The sequence below is a fragment of the Carcharhinus amblyrhynchos genome, unplaced genomic scaffold (genome assembly GCF_965287045.1).
Source record: "Carcharhinus amblyrhynchos unplaced genomic scaffold, sCarAmb.v2.hapA scaffold_54, whole genome shotgun sequence".
Classification (NCBI taxonomy): Eukaryota; Metazoa; Chordata; class Chondrichthyes; order Carcharhiniformes; family Carcharhinidae; genus Carcharhinus; species Carcharhinus amblyrhynchos.
The window spans coordinates 404,851-425,352 of record NW_027649795.1 but is presented as its reverse complement, the minus strand read 5'-3'; the positions used below and the strand labels follow the sequence as shown (position 1 = coordinate 425,352).

Here is a 20,502-nt window from a genome sequence, read left to right as displayed (position 1 = left end):
ATCTCACTGAACATCCCAATTAAGTTAAATTTCACAAACATGGCTTGGGAACAGTTGCAACGAAAAATAGAAGTTAAACCGCTGCCTATTAAAAATAATACACAAGTCTTGCTTGTCCGATCTCTGGCTATGGGCATCACTGGATAGCCCAAAGAAATAGGATAATAATAAGCTCTGACAGACTAGTATTAATTGGTTACATCTCTGAATTCCCCGCGTAATCCTGGTGTTAATTGGCTAAATCCCCACTGTGCTTTATTATCACCCACAGGGACAGGACACACAGCATAAAAGAGATAGGAAAATGCTGGGTTATCAGAATTTTTCAATTATTCTGATCTAAATTGCACAAAGCAAACCTGATTACAGAGCACCTCTTTGTCCCCATTAGATTTCAACCTATTCTCTTTTCTAATCCACGTTTTAAGCCCTTGGAAGTGGAAACCTGCACGAGTTGGACATTTTGTTTTGAATTCGGCTGTTCCTCTGTGTCAGAGAATTGTGGAAATTTACAGGGCTGGAAGGAGGCCGTTCAGTCCATCCTATCTATGCTGGCTGAAAGACTGCTACCCGGCCTAAAATCCGCCCATTTCAGCTCTTCATCCGTGGCCCTGTAGGTGCCGGCGCTTTCAAGGGCTTTTGGAATTCATTAACCTTTTCATGCAGCGGGTGGTGAGTACCTGGAATGAGGTATAGAATTCCTAGGAAGCCATTTGGCCCATCGAGTCAGCACCGACCACAATCCCACCCAGGCCCTACCCCCATGCATTTACACCAGTGTGATGACTTCAGCCAGGCTGATGAGGTTGGCTTGCTAGAGGATGAACTACCTGATGATGTTTTAATTTTCGTTTGTGATTTGACTTTTGGTTCAGGCTGTTCCCCCCCCTATTGGGGAGCTGCCCCTTTTAATTTGTCCTTAAGTTAATTTGCGTTTGTTTATTTGGTCGGTGTTGGAAGAGATACCTGATGAGTCCTTACACAAAAAGGGGTACCTGGTGAATCCTAACTGATGGTTAAATCAGGGAGCCTCATGCTCCCTGTCTAAAGCAGGTGTAAGAAGTCTGACAACACCAGGTTTAAGTCCAATCAATTTATTTGATAGTAAACTCGCAAGCTTTCGGGGTTTGCCCCTTCGTCAGGTGAATGGAAAGTTCTGGCCTCAGACTCTCCATTCACCTGACAGAGACCTTGTCAGACTTCTTACTGCATTTACCCCAGTCCAACACCAGCATCTCCACATCGTAAAGCAGGTGTGTCAGACTCCGAGCCTGCATTCAGCAGGGAGCAACTGGAGAGCTGGCTGTGTATAGTGTAAATAAAGTAACTTAGTGATGGGCCTTTTGCCTCCATGGAGTTATTACAACTAGCTTGCCCCGCTGATACAAAGGGGCAATTTAGGTGGCCAATTGGAAAAACCCATCTGGTTCACTAATGTCCTTTAGGGAAGGAAATCTGTCATCCTTACCTGGTCTGGCCTACATCTTTTGGACTGTGGGAGGAAACGGGAGCACCCAGAGGAAACCCAAGCAGACATGGGGAGAATGTGCAGACTCCACACAGACAGTGACCCAAGCCGAGAATCGACCCCAGGTCCCTGACACTGTGAGGCAGTAGTGCTAACCCCTGTACCACTACCAGAGGTAGTAGTAGGGAAGGAAATCTGCCATCCTTACCCACTCTGGCCTACATGTGATTCCAGACCCACAGCAATGTGGTTGATTCGCTTCTCTCCCATCACTAAGCCTCATATCATTATAGCAATATATATTCATAGAATCCTACCATGCAGGAGGAAACCATTCGGCCCATCAAGTCTGCACAGACCACAATCCCAACCAGGCCCTATCCACATAACCCCATGCATTTACCCTAGCTAGGCCCCCTGATACCATGGGGCAATTTAGCATGGCCAATCCACCTAACCTGTACATCTTTGGACACTAAGGAGCAATTTAGTACTGCCAATCCACCTAACCCACACATCTACAGACTGTGGGAGGAAACCGGAGCACACAGAGGAAACCCACGCAGACACGGGGAGAATGTGCAGACTCCACACAGACAGTGACCCAAGCCAGGGATCGAACCTGGGTCCCTGGCGCTGTGAGGCAGCAGCACTAACCACCGTGCCACTCATATTGTTGTTCCTTCACTATCTCTGGGTCAAATTCCCTTCCTAACAACACTGTGGGTGTACATACACCAAATGGACTGCGATGATACAAGAGGATAGCTATCGCCATTTTCTTAAGGGGCAATTAGGAATGGGGTTTAAATGCTGATCTAGCCAGTGATGCTCACATCCCATGAAAGAATAAGGAGGAGGAATACAGGTAAGGCTGAGATTGAGAGCTCATTGCTGTGGCTGTCATGGTACATCTCAAAATGCTTCATGTACACTGAATTCACAAAATGATCACACGACAACCCATCAAACCGTCCAGCTAAGCTGCTCTTCTCAACATTATTTATCTGGAAACAAAGATATAATGGCACCATCTGGCATCCTAATCCTGCTTGAAGGCAAATTATCCGTTCATTTAAGGGAGATATAATGTACTGATAATAATAAAAAAACAAAGAAAATTACAGCACAGGAACAGGCCCTTCAGCCCTCCAAGCCTGCACCAACTGTGCTGCCTGACTGGACTAAAACCACCCACCCTTCCAGGGACCATATATCTCTAATCCCATCCTATTCATGTACTTGTCAAGGCGCCCCTTGAAACTCACTATCATATCCGCTTCCACTAACTCCCCTGGCAGCAACTTCCAGGCACCCACCACCCTCTGTGTAAAAAGCTTGCCTCATTCATCTCCTTTAAACTTTGCCCCTCGCACCTCAAACCTGAGCTCCCCTAGTAATTGACTCTTCCACCCTGGGAAAAAGCTTCTGACTATCCACTCTGTCCATGCCTGTTCAAAAATCTATCTATCCTTGCCTTAAAAACATTCAATGAGGTAGCCTCAACTGCTTTTACCAACATTGTACTCCATCTGCCAGACCCTCGCACACCCACTCAGACTATCAATATCCCTTTGCAGACTTTGAACGTCCTCTGCACACTTTGCTCTGCCACCCATCTTAGTGTTATTTGTGAATTTTGACACACTACACTTGGTTCCTAACTCCAAATCATCTATGTAAACCGTAAACAATTGCGGTCCTAACTCTGATCCCTGAGGCACACCACTAGTCACTGATCGCCAACCAGAAAAGCACTCATTTACCCCCACTCATTGCTTTGTTAGTGAACCAATTCTCTATCCATGCTAATACATTACCAGTAACACTGTGCACCTTCATCTTATGCAGCAATCTTTGGTGCGGCACCTTGTCAAATGCCTTCTGGAAATCCAGATCCACCACATCCACAGGTTCCCCATTGTCCACTGCACATGCAATGTTCTCAAAGAATTCCACCAAATTAGTCAAACATAACCTTCCCTTCATGAATCCATGCTGCGTCATAACAATGGGACAATTTATATCCAGATGTCTCGCTATTTCTTCCTTGATGATAGATTCACGCATTTTCCCTACTGCAGAAGTTAAACTAACCATGTGAGGCAGTGACCTGTACACCCAGAACCATCTGCCTATCTTAATACTCTTAAGGGTTCTTTGATTTGATTTATTATTGTCACATGTATTAGCATACAGTGAAAAGTATTGTTTCTTGTGCACTATATGGACAGAGCATACCGTTCATAGAGAAGGAAAGGAGAGAGTGCAGAACATAGTGTTACAGTCATAGGTAGGGTGTAGAGAAAGATCACCTTAATGCAAGGTAGGTCCATTCAAAAGTCTGTCAGCAGCAGGGAAGAGGCTGTTCTTCAATCGGTTGGTACGTGACCTCAGACTTTTGTATTTTTTTCCCAACAGAAGAAGGTGGAAGACAGAATGTCCGGGGTGCGTGGGGTCCTTAATTATGGTGGTTGCTTATCCTGAGGCAGCAGGAAGTGTAGACAAAGTCAATGGATGGGAGGCTGGTTTGCATGACGGATTGACTTTTGTAGTTTCTGGCGGTCTTGGGCAGAGTAGGCATTGCTGAATTTTGCCAGGAAATTGTTCTATCCTGACATTGTGACCCAGAGGAAAATCATAAGAACAAAGAAATAGGAGCAGGAGTAGGCCATCTAGCCCCTCGAGCCTGCCCCACCATTCAATAAGATCATGGCTGATCTGTCGTGGCTCAGTTCCACATTCCCGCCCTCTCCCCATAACCCTTAGTCCCCTTGCCTATCAAAAACCTATCTACCCGCGTCTTAAAAATATTTAGCGAGGCAGCCTCCACCACTTCGACGGGCAGAGAATTCCAGAGATTCACCACCCTTTGAGTGAAGAAGTTCCTCCTCAACTCCGTTCTAAACCGCCCCCCTTTTATCTTGAGGCTGTGCCCGCTAGTCCTACTGTCCTTTCTGAGCGGAAAGAGCCTCTCCACCTCTATCCTATCCATCCCATTCATCATCTTATACGTCTCAATGAGATCTCCCCTCATTCTTCTAAACTCTAATGAATACAAGCCTAGTTTATTCAGCCTCTCCTCATAGCTCAACCCCCTCAACTCCGGTATCAGCCTAGTAAACCTCCTCTGCACTCCCTCCAAGGCCAAAATATCCTTGCGTAAGTGCGGCGACCAAAACTGCACACAGTACTCCAGCTGTGGCCTCACCAGTGCCCTATACAGCTGCAGCAAAACCTCCCTACTTTTATATTCAATCCCCCTCCCTATGAAGGCCAGCATCCCATTAGCCTTCCTGACCACCTGCTGCACCTGCAAGCTGGGTTTTTGCGACTCATGCACAAGGACCCCGAGGTCCCTCTGCACCGTCGCATGCTGCAGTTTTTCGCCATGTAAGTAATGGTTCATCCTACCATTATTCCTACCAAAGTGGACAACCTCACATTTGCCAACATTAAATTCCATTTGCCATTTCCTGGCCCATTCGCCCAGCCTATCTAGATCCTTCTGTAGACTCTCCACACACTCCGCACAATTTGCCGTTCCACCAATCTTGGTGTCATCAGCAAATTTCGACACCATACACTTGGTTCCCTCCTCCAGATCATCTATATAAATGGTAAATAGCTGAGGCCCCAGCACCGACCCCTGGGGCACTCCACTAGTCACCAACCGCCAATCCGAATAGCACCCATTGACCCCCACTCTCTGCCTCCTATTTGACAACCAGTCCTCTATCCACGCTAACACCCTACCCCCAACTCCATGCCCCCTGACCTTCTGTAATCACCTCTTGTGAGGTACCTTGTCAAACGCCTTCTGAAAATCAAGAAACATCACATCCACCCGGCTCTCCTCTATCCACCGCCCTAGACACACCCTCATAGAACTCCAATAAATTCGTCAGACACGACTTCCCCTTAACGAAACCGTGCTGCGTCTGCTCTATCAAACAATTCTCCTCAAGATGCCTCGCTATTTTCTCCTTGATCACGGATTCTAACATTTTACCTACAACAGACGTTAAACTAACCAGTCTATAATTCCCTGCCTTTTGCCTGCCACCCTTCTTAAACAACGGCGTAACATTAGCCGTTTTCCAATCTTCCAGCACTTCCCCAGAATCCAGCGACGTTTGGAAAATAATCACCAAGACATCCACTATCACCTCTGCCATTTCTTTCAGAACCCTTGGATGCATTCCATCCGGTCCTGGGGACTTGTCCACAATCAGTCCCTCCAGTCTGTCGAGCACCGCCTCTCTAGTAACAATAATGTCATTCAGGCCCTCCACTCCTACCATCTTTCCATCACTAACACCTGGCAAATTATTCACGTTCCTCCTCCATGAAGACCAAAATAAAAAAGTTATTCAAGGTCTCAGCCATTTCCCCATCCCCTACCACTAAGTCAGATTTGTACTACGTCTAAACATGCAAGGTAATGGTCTCGACACAACTCTTCATATTTCACCCACTGATTTTCATGCCTCCAAAAGCAGCCAAAAAAGTGGACAGTAATGAAGGCTTAGACTTCATTTTCTCCCTTATTTTCTATTTTGTCACTGTCTGTCTCCCCCACTGTTTTACGCACCCTGGTATGTCTGTTTTCTCCTGGTTGTCACATGCCACACTGTGGTGCTTCTCAACGCATCACCCCACACAAGAAGAAAACTAACACAGATTATAACATATAAGAAAAAGGCCCAGGAGGCAAGAAGACAACAAGCCACAGAATAAACGCAAGGCATCACAGGGAGCAACAAGGGCTGGACGTGAGCCAGAAGAAAAGGGGCAAAGTACGAAGAAAAGGTGACATGTCCTCTCTCTGTCCCACCCCAAAAATCTCACATACCGACCGACTCAAGAACAGCTTCTTCCCTGCTGCTGTTAGACTTTCAAATGGATCTACCTCGCATTAAGCTGATCTTTCCCTACACCGCAGCTATAACTGTAACACTACATTCTGCACTCTCTCCTTTCCTTCTCTACGAACGGTATACTTTGTCTGGGTAGCACGCAAGAAACAACACTTTTCACTGTATCTTAATACATATGACAATAATAAATCAAATCAAATATTAAGTTGATCTTTCTGCACCCTAGCTATGACTATAACACTACATTCTGCACCCTCTCTTTTCCTTCTCTATGAACGGTATGCTTTGTCTGGATAGCGCGCAAGAAACAACACTTTTCACTGTATCTTAATACATGTGACAATAATAAATCAAATCAAATCCCTAGCTATGACTATAACACTACATTCTGCACCCCCTCTCCTTTCCTTCTCTATGAACAGTATGCTTTGTCTGTGTAGCACGCAAGAAACAATACTTTTCACTGTATCCCAATACATGTGACAATAATAAATCAAATTAAATCAAAATGAGTTTTCAGGTGCCAAGTTGAAGATCCACCTCTAGTAGATGCAGGAATCAGATGGTTCTCTGGCAAGCAAAGCCGGGAGGTATCATAGGAATATAGAATTGTCCCACAAAGCCTGCGTACCCAGATGTGGTGCAGCTGACGTACATCACCCAAGGGGAAAGGGGGGTGGGAGTGCTTCCACCAGGATTCTCCGCAGACTGGAGAGCCTGTCAGAAGTCCTGGGAATATCCATAAGATATTTAGCATCAACAGGTTAATGAGTGACTTAACCTCCTGGGATTGCCACTTGCGTGAGCAAGTTAGACATGTCATGTTGAGCACCGATATTAATTCTCCTGTTTGTCATGTCCATCAGGCGAACACCAGGAGCATTTCTTTAAAAATTCATTCATGGGACATGGGTGTTGCTGGCTGGGACAGCATTTATTGCCCATCCCCAGTTACCTGTGGAGGGACAGTTGAGAGTCAACCACATTGCTGTGGCTCTGGAGTCATATGTAGGCCAGACGGGGTAAGGACAGCAGATTTCCTTCCCTAAAAGGGAACCAGATGGGTTTTTCTGACAATGGGTCATTAGTAGATTCTTAATTCCAGATTTTTTTTAATTGAATTCAAATTCCACCATCTGCCATGGCAGGATTCGAACCCGGGTCCCCCAGAACATTAACTGAGTTTTTGGTCTAGCGATAATGCCACTAGGCCATCGCCTCCTATATTGAACTAGGACTTGCAGTGACCGCCTGCTAGGACAAAAGCATCTGTGTGAAAGGCAAGGTGAAGTTTCCACTTAACCTGCATATCTTTGGACACTAAGGGGCAATTTAGTATGGCCAATCCACCTAAACTATACCTCTTTGGACTGTGGGAGAAAACCGGAACACCCAGAGGAAACCCACACAGACACGGGGAGAAATGTGCAGACTCCACACACACAGTGACCCAAGGCCAGAATCGAACCCGGGTCCCTGGCGCTATGAGGCAGCAGTGCTAACCAGGGTCAGAGAGTAAATGCAGAACAGCAACAATGGTTGGCTTCCTCCCCGAGGACACTGAAAACTATTTTAGCATCATAGCTTATTATTAAATCAAAGCAATTTGTTTATTTTCACCGTCACACGCACATACTGCATGATCCAAAATAAAGAAATATCCTTCACGCCACGCTCTTAATCCTCTGTCCAATGCTGAGGTCGAAAGAGTACTTAAAGATTCTAAACTTTGATTTCTGAAATATTAACCTTTGAACTATTTATTCCCTGTCAAAAACAGGCTGACTTGGTGAACACCATTTTGGTGTTTTAATTAATTCATGGGACATGGGAGTCACTGGCTGGGCCAGCATTTATTGCCCATCCCTAGTTGCCCTTGGAAGGCAGTTAAGAGTCAACCACATTGCTTTGGCTCTGGGATCACATGCAGGCCAGACTGGGTAAGGACAGCAGATTTCCATCCCTAAAGAGCATTAGTGAACCAGATGGGTTTTTCCGACAATTAACAATGGTTTCATTGTCATCATTAGGTTCTTAATCCCAGATATTTTTTACTGAATTCAAATTCCACCATTGGCCGTTGGGGGATTCGAATCCAGGTCCCCCAGAACATTAACTGAGTTTCTGGATAGCTCTTAGCCATCGCCTCCCCGTTTTAATGCAATAGTCAAGGCTGTAAACTTTACTGAATATTGCTTTCACTGGGAAGACGGAGGCTGAGGGGAGACCTGATAGAGGTCTACAGAACGATGAGAGGCGTAGACAGGGTAGTTAGTCAGAGGCTTTTTCTCAGGGTGGAAGTGCCAATTATAAGGGAACACAGGTTCAAGGTGAGAGGAGGAAAGTTTAAGGGAGATGCGCGGGGGAAGTTTTTCACGCAGAGAGTCGTGGATGTCTGGAACGCACTGCCAGAGGGGGTGGTGGAAGTGAGCACATTAGCAACATTTAAGAGGTATCTGGATGGGTACACAAATAGGGAGGGAATAGAGGGATATGGACCGAGTAAGGGCAGAAGGTTTTTTTTCTCCGAATGGTCAGAAAATTCAGGTCAATATCTAGGCTTTGCTGGTTAGTACCTGATATGCTAAGACTGTTTTCTGTGTCCTTAAGTTTACTTATTAGTGTCACAAGTAAGGCTTACATTAATACCGCAATGAAGTTAGTGTGAAATTCCCCTAGTGGCCCACACTCCGGCACCTGTTCGGGTTACACCGAGGGAGAACTTAGCATCCTAACCAGCACGTCTTTCAGACTGTGGGAGGAAACCGGAGCACCCGGAGGAAACCCACGCAGACACAAGGAGAATATGCAGACTCCACACAGGCAGTGACCCAAGCCAGGAATCGAACCTGGGTCCCTGGCACTGTGAGACAGCAGTGCTAACCGCTGTGCCACCAGAGGGGGAGGAAATCACAGGCAAGGGCTTAGAGGGCCGAAGGATCTGTCCCTGTGCTGTACTTTGTTCTTAGTTTATCACTGACACACTGAACAAGGAACACAATAGGCACAGGAACAGGCTACGGTGGCACAGTGGGTTAGCACTGCTACCTCACAGTGCCGGGGACCTGTGTTCGATTCCAGGCTTGGGTCACTATCCGTGCTGAGTCTGCACATTCTCCCCGTGTCTGTGTGGGTTTCATCTGGGTGTTCCGATTTCCTCCACAGTCCAAATGACGTGCTGGTTGGGGTCCATTGACCTGAACAGGCATTGGAGTGTGGCGACTAGGGGATTTTCACAGTGAGTTCATTGCAGTGTTAATGTCAGCCTTACTGTTGACTAACAAACAAACTTTCTAAACTAACTCCTCGAGCCATTCAGCGATATCATGGCTAAGACATGACTTAACTTCATATACCCACCTTCACTCCATATCCCTTAACATCTTTGGGAGACAGAAATCTTTTCCATTTCAGATTCAAAAGCAGCAATTTTAACAAGAGAGAGATGATGCGGAGATGCTGGCGTTGGGCTGGGGTGGGCACAGTAGGAAGTTTCGCAACACCAGGTTAAAGTACAACAGGTTTATTTGGTAGCACGAGCTTTTGGAGCGCTGCTCCTTCATCGGGCGAGACCTAATGAATGTGAGTCCTGATGAAGGTGCAGCGCTCCGAAAGCTAGTGGCGTCTGCAACCAAATAAACCTTCCGACTTTAACCTGGTGTTGTGAGACTCCTTACGAGAGAGAGAGAGAGAGAGAGAGAGGTTTTCCTGTCTTTGAATGTGCTCTCAACCCCATTTGGAGTGTTGTGAGCAGTTTTGGGCCTTATATCTAAGGAAGGATGTGCTGGCCTTGGAAAGAGTCCAGAGGAGGTTCACAAGAATGATCTCTGGAACGAAGAGCTTGTTGTACGAGCAAAGGTTGAGGACTCTGGATCTGTACAAGTTGGAGTTTAGAAGGATGAGGGGAGATCTTATTGAAACTTACAGGATACTGCGAGGCCTGGATAGAATAGACGTAGAGAGGATGTTTCCATTAGTTGGAAGGACTAGACCCAGAGGGCACAACCTCAGGGTAAAGGGACGATCCTTTAAAACAGAGATGAGGAGTAATTTCTTCAGCCAGAGAGTGGTGAATCTGTGGAACTCTTTGCCGCAGAAGGCTGTGGAGGCCGGATCATTAAGTGTCTTTAAGACAGAGATAGATAGGTTCTTGATTAATAAGGGGATCAGGGATTATGGGGAAAAGGCAGGAGAATGGGATGAGGAAAACATCAGCCATGATTGAATGGCGGAGCAGACTCAATGGGCTGAGTGGCCGAATTCTGCTCCTATTTCTTATGGTCTTATCGCTATACAGCAAATGTGCTTTCTGGTGGATACGCCAGCCCTGAATATTGATGGCACCCCAGCTAATGCTAATGGAACTTGTACTGAATGAAATGAGTTATCCAATTACTAGTCTAATGCCCAGCAGCGTAAATAGCCTCGTAAATCCTGCAGCATGTAAGAGGTTCGTCCAACAACAGAAATTCTACGGGTTAAGCAGTACAGTTCTAACCGCAGCACTGTTTGCTTTCTCCCTCTCTTCCCTGAAGGATGCAAAGGCTTTCTCTGGTTCTTTGTCGAAAGGCACCGCTCCAGCTGACATGTGAAATACGTGACAGCAGTTTTCGGCAGATTGTCCAAGGTACTAGGGCAGCACAACAGAGTCCACTAGCTACTCATTCACCCACTTTGTTTTAGAAGGGGGTCAGAGCTTAGTAAATGGAGAAACAGCAAAGACGGTTGATTTCCTTTCCCTCTGGCAGCATCGTGGCACAGTGGGTTAGCACTGCTGCCTCACAGTGCCAGGGATCCGGGTTCAATTCCTGGCTCGGGTCACTGTCTGTGCGGAGTCTGCACATTCTCCCCTGTGCCTGCATGAATTTCCCCCGGGTGTTCTGGTTTCCTCCCACAGTCCAAAGATGCGCGGGTTAGGTTGACTGGCCGTACTAAATTGTCCCTAGCGTCTGGGCAGAATTGGAAGGGTAAATATGTGGGGTTGCGGGAATAGGGCCTGGGTGGGATTGTGGTCAGTACAGACTTGATGGGCTGAATGGCCTCCATCTGTACTGAAGGGATTCTCTACAAGCACTTTACAAGGTTCCTGTAGGGACCTCGCATTAAGTTGATCTTTCTCTACACTCTAGCTATGACTGTAACACTACTTCTGCACTCTCTCCACTCCTTCTCTATGAACGGTATGCCTTGTGTGAACAGCGCACAAGAAACAATACTTTTCACTGTGTCTCAATACATGTGACAATAATAAATCAAATCAAATCAAAATGATTCTATGATCTGGGTTCAATTCCCACCTTGGGTCACTGTTTCAGCAGAGTCTGCACATTCTGCCTGTGTCTGCATGGGTTTCCTCCGGGTGCTCCAGTTTCCTCCCACAGTCTGAAAGACATGCTGGTTAGGGTGCACTAGCCATGCTAAATTCTCCCTCAGTCTACCCCGAACAGGCGCCATAGTGTGGCAACTGGGGGAAGTTCACAGTAACTTCATTGCAGTGTTAACGTCAGCCTTACTTGTGACACTAATAAATAAACTTGAGGAAACAGTCTTAGCACTCCAGGTGCTAACCAAGCAAAGCCTAGATTACTGACCAGAATTTCCTGGCCATTCACATTCCACCACCGCTGCAAGCGAGGATGGGGAATTTGGCGTTCAGCCAAGTATCTGTTTGCTGCAGCGGGACTGGAGAATCCTGCCAGTGTGAATGGCTGGAAAATTCTGGCCATTGACTCTGTTCTGCTCTGTATTTCCCAGCTTGCTTCTTTCTTTAGCAAGATAGAAAGAGAAATATAAGTTTAAAACTAATGTTTATTTATTAGTGTAGGCTTACATTAACACTGCAATGAAATTACTGTGAAAGATAGGAACCTGGAGGAATCAGGCCAGAGTAAGAGAAAGTATAATAAAACTGACTTCCAACAGTTTTTACACTTCTCGGTAACTTGATTTGATTTATTATTGTCACATTATAACCACACAGTGAAAAGTATTGATTCTTGTGTGCTATACGGCAAAGCATACCATTCATAGAGAAGGAAAGGAGAGGGTGCAAAATGCACTGTTACAGTCATAGCTAGAGTGGAGAGAAAGATCAACTTAATGCAAGCTAGGTCCATTCAAAAGTCTGACAGCAGCAGGGAAGAAGCTGTTCTTGAGTCGGTCGGTACGTGACCTCAGACTTTTGTATCTTTTTCCCGCAAAAGAAGAAGGTGGATGAGAGAATGTCTGGGGTCTTTAATTATGCTGGCTGCTTTTCCCAAGGCAGTGGGAAATAGAGACAGAATCAATGGATGGGAGGCTGTTTGTGTGTTGGGACTGGGCTACATTCACGACCTTCTGTAACTGTAGAATGTGCAGACTGTACAGACAGTGACCCGAGGCTGGAACTGAACCTGGGTCTCTGGCGCTGTGAGGCAGCAATGCTAACCACCGTGCCGCCCCTACATTCTACTGTTCATCCCCTTCTGAGATGTACGCTTTCAAAAGGCAACATTTCTGTTGTTGCAGCCGGGGCTGGAATTCCTAAACCTATCATTCAAAGCTTCAGTCAAGTTTGTGATACTGACTTGCCTGGAAGAGTTTAAATGGAGGAATGGGCTGACGTGGAGCATTACCCTGCCTCAGACAGCGATGGAATCAACAAAATCCAAATCAGACCTACAGCAGCAATAAAATCACTCATCCATGGCAGGCTGCGCACTTTGTGCTGGGAAGGGATAATGCGCATCGCATTAGTCAACAGGAATAAATGGAAACATGGAACAAATGCAGGTTTCATTACCCTCCTCGTACCATGGCTAGCCCCAGGACAGTTTATTGTTGGAAGAATGCAGGTTATAAATCGTTTGCTGGCATTAACCGCTTCATAACATCCATGTTAGAGGGAACGGTGGCACAGTGGGTTAGCACTGCTGCCTCACAGCGCCCAGGGACCCGGGTTCACACAGTGGGTTAGCACTGCTGCCTCACAGCGCCCAGGGAACCGGGTTCACACAGTGGGTTAGCACTGCTGCCTCACAGCGCCCAGGGATCCGGGTTCACACAGTGGGTTAGCACTGCTGCCTCACAGCGCCCAGGGAACCGGGTTCACACAGTGGGTTAGCACTGCTGTCTCACAGTGCCCAGGGACCCGGGTTCACACAGTGGGTTAGCACTGCTGTCTCACAGCGCCCAAGGACCCGGGTTCACACAGTGGGTTAGCACTGCTGTCTCACAGCGCCCAGGGACCCGGGTTCACACAGTGGGTTAGCACTGCTGTCTCACAGCGCCAGGGACCCAGGTTTGATTCCCAGCTTGGGTCAGTGTGTGTGTGGAGTCTGCACGTTCTCCCCATGTCTGTGTGGGTTTCCTCTGGGTGCTCAGGTTTCCACCTGCAGTTTGAAAGACATGCTGGTTAGGGTGCTAAATTCTCCCTCAGTGTAACCCGAACAGGCGCTGAACTGTGGTGGCTAGGAGATTTTCACAGTAACTTCATTGCAGCGTTAATGTAAGCCGACTTGTGACACTAATAAATAAACGGCCAGCACAGGGAACAGTACTTACAGTTCAACCTTGTTTGTACCCATTATCTATTCAGAAAACATATAAACTGATTAAAATAATAAAGTTGCATTTGGAACCCTCTGAATTGAGTCACCAGCCATATACAAGATTATTTCCCTTTTTACTTCCTAATGCTGCAAAGAAGAAAATAATCTGATCTGACACAACATGGGGATACACCACAGAGTCTATTCATTCTAACTTAAAGATTAGATTTGAAAGGCATCTGTTCTCTTATGTTTCTCCCTATGGGGTGGCACGTGGCACAGTGGGTTAGCACTGCTGCCTCACAGCGCCAGGGACCCAGGTTCAATGCAGGCCTCAGTTCACTGTCTGTGCAGAGTCTGCACATTCTCCCCATGCCTGCGTGGGTTTCCTCCGGGTGTTCCGGTTTCCTCCCACAGTCCAAAGACACGCGGGTTAGGTGGATTGGCCATGCTAGATTGACCTTTAGTGGCAGGGGGATTAGTGGGGTAAATACATGGGGACAGGGCCTGGGTGGGATGGTGATCGGTGCAGACTCAATGGGTCGAATGGCCTCCTTCTGCACTGTAGGGATTCTATGATTCACAAGGCAGCAGATGCATCATTTAGCAGGTTTGAATTCTTGTCCACCGTTGAATGAATATTCAGATACTGATTATATACATCATGAAAGGCATCCCATGTTCAAACGTCAGCTGTGCTCTATCTATCCATCCCAACATTTATTTTCTCTAACCATTCAGCGAGAGGCAATTGAAAGGAAACTCGTGCTTTGTATTCTCTCGAGTTTAGAGGGTAGAGGGATGATCTAATCAAGGTTTTTTTTTAAAATAATGAAGGGATTCAGTTGGCTAAATGTAAGGAGACTAGATTCTCTTGTGGTGGGATTTACAGAGCAAAGAAATATGAGATATACAAAATTGCAAGAGGCCCAGATACAGCGGATGGGAATGTCTTTTTTTTTATTCATTCCTGGGACATGGGTATCACTGGCTGGGCCCAGCACTTATTACCCATTCCTAGTTGCCCCTTGAGAAGGTGGTGGTGAGCTGCCTTCTTGAATCGCTGCAGTCCACGTGCGGTGGGTTGACCCACAATGCTGTTAGGGAGGGAATTCCAGGATTTTGACCCAGCGACTGTGAAGGAACGGCCGATATATTTCCCAGTCAGGACGGTGAGTGGCTCGGAGGGGGAACTTGCAAGCAGTGGTGTTCCCCATGTGTCTGCTGTCCCTTGTCCTTCTAGATGGTAGAGGTCGTGGGTTTGGAAGATGCTGTCTAAGGATCTTTGGTGAATTGCACCTTAGCAGGGAGGTCAATGATGAGGGGAATAAGTTTAAAGTTTGTGAAGTTTAAAGTTTTATTTATTAGTGTCACAAGTAAGCTTTCATTAACACTGCAATGAAGTTACTGTGAAAATGCCATATTCCCTATTGGGATACAGTGAAAAGTATTGTTTCTTGCGTACTATACAGAAAAAGCATGCCATTCATAGAGAAGGAAAGGTGAGAGTGCAGAATGTAGTGTTACAGTCACAGCTAGGGTGTAGAGAAAGATCAACTTAATGCGAGGTAGGTCCATTCAAAAGTCTGACAGCAGCAGGGAAGAAGCTGTTCTTGAGTCAGTTGGTACGTGACCTCAGACTTTTGTATCTTTTTCCTGAAGGAGAGAATGTCCAGGATGCGTGGTGTTCTTAATAATGCTGACTGCTCTGCCAAGTAACAGGGAGTGTAGACAGTGTCAATGGATGGGAGGCTGGTTTGCATAATGGATTGAGCTACATTCACAACCTTTTGTAGTTTTTTGCGGTCTTGGGCAGAGCAGGAGCCCATACCAAGCTGTGATACAACCAGAAAGAATGCTTCCTATGGTGCATCTGTAAAAGTTGGTGAGAGCCATAGCGGACATGTCAAATTTCCTTAGTCCAGTGGCGCTTTTCCAAGATGATCAAAGGGCTCAGATTCCTCTCCCAACCATACTGACAAAAAGCAGATCAGCCAATCCTTCATCTCATCACTGTTCCTTCCAATATTGCTGGTGTCGAAAGGCTGCTGGATTTAGTTGAAAGGTTCATTACGTTTGGAACAGTAATTCATTGTCTGTGAAGCACCTGGAGATGTTTTAATGTGGAAGGGGTATTATGATTGTACAATTTTTTTTGAGATAGCTGGTGAATTTTGCCTTGTTTTGTACTCGTTACAGTGGAAGCACGCAAGGCCTTGCCATTGATCCAGTGTGCATGAGCAGCGGCTAAGCTGCGTGAATGAGTTACTTTCTTCCGCCGAAACCCAAGGGGTGGATTTTTTTTCCCAAAGAAAGAAGGGCCATCATGGTCAGTGCCACTCGATGGGCTGAATGGCCCCCTTCTGCACTGTGGGGATTCTATGATTCGAGGCGAGATAATTGGTGCGATGTGCATTGACGTAAATGCCCGCCGCCAATCTGATCACAATCCTCCTGCGCTTGGTCATTTTTAGGGAGGGTTGGGGAGGTGAGATTTGTATGGGTTCAGAAAGGAACAGATTCTAAACACTGACCAGCCATCCCTCCGAGCCCCAGGATAGAATCACAGAATCCCTACAGCACAGAAGGAGGCCATTCAGTCCATCAAGCCTGCCACAAAACAATCCCATCCAGGCTCTATCCCTGTAACACCACATATTTACCCTGCCAATGCCCCTGACACTAAACAGCAATTTAGCATGGCCAGTCCACCTAACCTGCACATCTTTGGGCACTAAGGGGCAATTTAGCATGGCCAATCCACCTAACTACGCATCTTTGGACACTAAAGGGGAGCTTGCACGTTCTCCCCGTGTCTGCGTGGGTTTCCTCCGGGTGCTCCAATTTCCTCCCACAGTCCAAAGACGTGCTAGTTGGGGTAAATTGGCCATGCTAAATTCTCCTTCAGTGTATCCAAACAGGCACCAGGCTGTAGCGACTAGGGGTTTTTTACAGTAACTTCATTTAGGATTCTCTGGACCAACGCGGTTGTTGTCTGGAGTTAGCGGACCAGGAGAATCCACCTACACGCTCCGTAATAAATTTCTTCAGATGATTGCAATGGGCTGAACTGAGAACGTTGAGAAGTCAAAGTGAGAATCGGAGGGGTGACTGAAGTGGTCATATTTACCAAGATCAGGATCGCCTTTGCAGACAGAATGAACAGATGAAATCACCGAGTACAGAGGCAGCCATTAAGCCCACCATATCTAATCGGGTTCTCTGAAGGAGCTGCCAGTCAGTCTCATTTCCCTTCTCTTTCCTCATCTGAAAGCTACCACTTGTCAACAGTATTAGATTAAGGAGGTCACAATATGTATCGGCAAAGTACAAAGATGTGCAGGTTCGGTGGATTGACCATGCTATGTGCAAGTTAGCTGGAATGGCCATGCTAAATGGTCCCTTAGCGTCCAAAGATGTGCAGGTTAGGTGGGTTAGCCATGGTAACTGCTTGAGAACTAGGGGTGAGGCCAGGTAAGATGTTTTTTCAGAGAGTCAGTGCAGACTTGATGGGCCAAATGGCCTCCTTGTGCATTGTCAGGGTTCTATGGTTCTGTTAGGTTGGAGCAAATACATGAAAGGATTGCGAACAATGGGGCAGGAAGAGGCAAATGGACAAATCTTTCATCTCTTCACTTTTCAAAGGTTGACAGTCAGGCCTGATGTAATATTTTCAGTATCTTACACCAGTCATTGAGTCATAGGGGTTTACTGCATAAAATCTGCCCTTTGGCCCAACTTATCCAAGCCGCCCAGTTTTTGCCGTTAATCTAATCCCAATTGCCAGCGTTTGGCCCATATCCCTCTGTATACATCTTACCCATGTAACTGTCTAAATGTTTTTTAGAAGATAAAAGTGTACCTGCCTCTACTACCATCTCTGGCAGCTTGTTCCAGATACTCACCATTTTGTGTGTGAAAAAAATGCTCCCCTGGACTACTTTGTACCTCTTCCCTCTAGTTTTAGACTCCCCTACCTTTGGGAAAAGATATTGACTACCTAACTGATCTGTGTCCCTCATTATTTTATAGACCTCTATAAGATCACCCCTCAGCCTCCTACGTTCCAGAAAAAAAAGTCCCAGTCTATCCAGCCTCTCCTTCATACTCAAACCATCATGTACCTGGTAGCAGCCTAGTAAATCTTTTCTGCGTTCTTTCTAGTTTAATAATAGTCTTTCCATAATGGGATGACCAGAACTGTACACAGTATTCCAAGTATGGCCTTGCCAATGTCTTGTACAACTTCAACAAGATATCCCAACTCCTGTATTCAATATTCTGACCAATTTCCTGCAGCACTGCATAGCTTCAACTCTTCATTGAGACATCAAGTCATCTAATAACCATAGTATGGTTGTTATGTTCCATTGCTGACAAGTATGTTTAACCTGGCTTGTCTCTTCTAAGCCCATTGCTCAGGCAGTTCCTGTTGGGATATGGTCTAAACGGGCACTTCCTGAAATTAATTAGAGGCAGATTTTCCAGGGATGTTCATGTAGTTTGGCAGCTGGATGCAAATCAGAACCCAAGCAGCAACCAGATTGTCAAGTTGAAAAAAGTCAGGAGGAAAAGATGGCCATGTTCTCTCTTGCTTTGTTTTTTAAATACTCAATGCTGGCAGAAAAGCAGCCAGCATAGTCAACGGCCCCACGCATCCTGGACATTCTCTCTTCCACCTTCTTCCGTCGGGAAAAAGATACAAAAGTCCAAGGACACGTACCAACCGACTCAAGAACAGCTTCTTCGCTGCTGTCATCAGACTTTTGAACGGAATTACCTCATATTAAATCGATTTTTCTCTATACCCTAGCTATGACTGTAACACTACATTCTGCACCTGCTCCTTTCCTTCTCTATGTCCAAAGACAAAGCTATGTCCAAACACAAGGTGTCACGGTGACACAGTGGTTCGTACTGCTGCCTCACAGCGCCAGGGACCCATCCAGGTTCAATTGCCAGCTTGGGTCACTGTCTGAGTGGAATTTCCACGTTCTCCCCGTATCTCTGTAGGTTTTCTCGGGGTGCTCCTGTTTCCTTCCACAGTTTGAAAGACGTGCCGGTTAGGTGCATTGACCCAATCAGGCACCAGAGTGTGACAACTAGGGGAATTTCACAGTAACTTCATTGCAGTGTTAATGTAAACTTACTTATGACATTAAATAAAATTCAACTTCAAGATGTGCGGGTTAGGTGGATTGGCCATGCTAAATGTCAAGGGGATTAGCAGGGTAAATATGGGGGGGGCGTTGCGGGAACAGGGCCTGGTTGGTGCAGACTTGATGGGCCAAATGGCCTCCTTCTGCACTGTAGGAATTCTATAAACGGTATGCTTTGTCTTTACTGCACACAAGAAACAATACTTTGTATTGTATACATGTGACAATAATAAATCAAATCAATTCAATACTTTGAAAATGATGCTTGCAGGGTGGGATAGAGGTGCAACGAGATGCAATAACTTCAAAAAGACAGGTGGAAAAATGTCAAACTCCAACCTTGCACTTTTCCGATTTATTTAAATGGGTTTATTATCTGACAGGAAAGTAAAGTTTATTTATTAGCGTCACAAGTAAGGCTTACATTAACACTGCAATGAAGTTACTGTGAAAATCCCCTAGTCGCCCACACTCCGGAGCCTGTTCGGGTTACACTGAGGGAGAATTTAGCACCCAACCAGCACGTCTTTCAGGCTGTGGGAGGAAACCGGAGCACCCGGAGGAAACCCACGCAGAGACAGGGAGAACGTGCAGATTCCACACAGACTGTGACCCAAGCCGGGAATCGAACCTGGGCCTCTGGTGCTATGAGACAGTGGTGCTAACCAGTCTGCTATCTATGAGAATGGTGCCACCTCTAGTGTGTATATATTTCTGGCTAATCTACCATTTTTTCAGACCTTTTTTAAGCTGGTTTTTATGGTCATCCGCTGAGCAGCTGTTAAAGAGAAAATCGTTATCCAAAAATCAATAAAACCAGTGGCAAGTTTCCACCATTTCCGAAAGAAAACCTAATAACCTTCAGGGAAAAATATGTGTGTTAATGAAGTGGCTGCCTTCCTGGATGGAATAAGATGTTTGAAGACAGAGCCTTTCCGCGTGCTTTCAGTTTAACTTGTTCCCTACAAGACGAAACGCTGGATTTTTTGCACATTCTCCACTACCCTACTGGAGGTGACACGGTAACACGGGAGTTAGCACTGCTGCCTCACAGCGCCAGGGACCCGGGTTCAATTTCCTCCTCTGCTCAGTTTGTGTGTGGAGTCTGCATGTTCTTCCCGTGTCCATAAAACAGAGAAGCAGAATTAGGCCACTCGGCCCATCGAGTCTGCTCCACCATTCAATCATGGCTGATCTTTATCTCATCCCAATTCTCCTGCCTTTTCCCCAGAACTCCTGATCCCCTTATTAATCAAGAATCTATCTATCTCTGTCTTAAAGACAGTCAATGACCTGGCCTCCACATCGTCGTGTGCGAATGCATGGGTTTCCTTCGGGTGCTCCAGTTTCCTCCCACAGTCCAAAGATGTGTGGGTTAGGTTGATTGGCCATGCTAAATTGTCCCTTAGAGTTAAGTGCATTGCCATGTTAAATTCTCCCTCAGCGTACCCAAACAGGCCCCGGAG

General features: G+C 46.2%; 1 protein-coding gene across 2 annotated transcripts in view; it reads right to left on the bottom strand.

Moving 5' to 3' along the window:
* Positions 1-20,502, bottom strand: part of LOC145337623 (spectrin beta chain, non-erythrocytic 1-like) — a 304,515-nt gene that overhangs the window by 237,920 nt on the left and 46,093 nt on the right. The gene's annotated exons all lie outside the window — the stretch shown is intronic.